The following is a 1,226-nucleotide window of genomic DNA, read 5'->3' as shown; positions in this document are numbered from 1 at the left end:
CCCCCCCCCCCCCCCCGCCCGCTTGTCCGCTATTTTTGGGAAGCAGACCTGGCAACCCTAGCCCGGGGTTTCCCATCTTCCTCCAGAGAGTCTGGGGGGGGGGGTCCATCAAACCCCCCCTCCTGCTTACAGACATGAAAGGGAAACTTTGCCCCTGTCTGGAAAACAGGCGCCGGCCTTTTGCGCTGGGGAGGCCGAAGTCTGACCAGCTGGCCGGCCGGCCTCTCTCCCCCCCCCGCCGCCCCCCAACCTCGCCGGGCCCGGCCTGACGTGGAAGAGCAGGGATCCGACTCGGGGGCTGAGTCACTTTCCTGCCTCCCCGCCGGAGCCCCGCGTGGGGCAGGCAGGAACCGAGGCGGGCGGGGCGCCCTGGGGCCGCAGGTAAAGCCAGCAGGAGGAGGAGGAGGAGGAGCGGCTTACTCAGCCGGGCCGGCCTTGGCTGCCTCCTTCCTCCCCTCTTCCTCCACCTCCTCTTCTCCCGCTGACTTCACTCCCGGCTGCCGCCGCCGCCGCCGGAGTTTCCACGCGGCCGCCTGGCAGATCCGGCATCTGAGGAGCGCGCCCGGCCGGGCCGCCCAGCTGGCCGAGAAGGGAGGCCGGGAGGCCGAGGAGCGCCCCTTCTCCGTCCCGGGGCGAGAGGCGGGCTCGGAGCAGGCTCGCCCGGGGAGCAGCAGGCGGCGACGAAGCCCCCCGGGGGGGGAAAACCAGGTCTCGCCAAGCCCGGGCAGAGGCCGTCAGCCTGAACTGCCCCCCCCCGTTTCCTCACCGGCGCCTCCGGGGATCGGGGAGGTGAGAAGAGGGGGTCGCCGGAAAGGTTCCGTCGGAGGAGGAGCGGCCGAGGCGGCTGCGCTTTGGGGAAGGGCGCCGGGACGCTGCTCTCCACCCTGCCTGGTCTGTCTCCAAGAGTTTGGGGGGAGGAAGACTTGGGGACCCGCCTGGAGGCTCCCGGGTGCTTTGGGTTCTGCAAGATGAGGTGAGGAAGCAGCCCAGGAACCGGAGGGGGACGGCCGAAGAGCTTGAAAGAGCCAGCCGGAGAACTCCATTGGCTGCTCCTAACTGTTCAGCTCAGGAATACCCACCACTTAAAGTATTTCTTCAGGTATCTAAGCTCCTATTTCTTCTTGGTGGACCAGCCTCTCCTCCCGGCTTCTGAGCCCAGCCATGGCTTTCTCCCAGGTTCAGTGTCTGGACGACAGCCACGTCAACTGGAGATCCAGTGAATCCAA

The sequence above is a fragment of the Protobothrops mucrosquamatus genome, unplaced genomic scaffold, assembly GCF_001527695.2.
Source record: "Protobothrops mucrosquamatus isolate PMUCROS unplaced genomic scaffold, P.Mucros_1.0 scaffold21599, whole genome shotgun sequence".
Taxonomy (NCBI): domain Eukaryota; kingdom Metazoa; phylum Chordata; class Lepidosauria; order Squamata; family Viperidae; genus Protobothrops; species Protobothrops mucrosquamatus.
Note: the sequence above shows the minus strand (reverse complement) of the source record.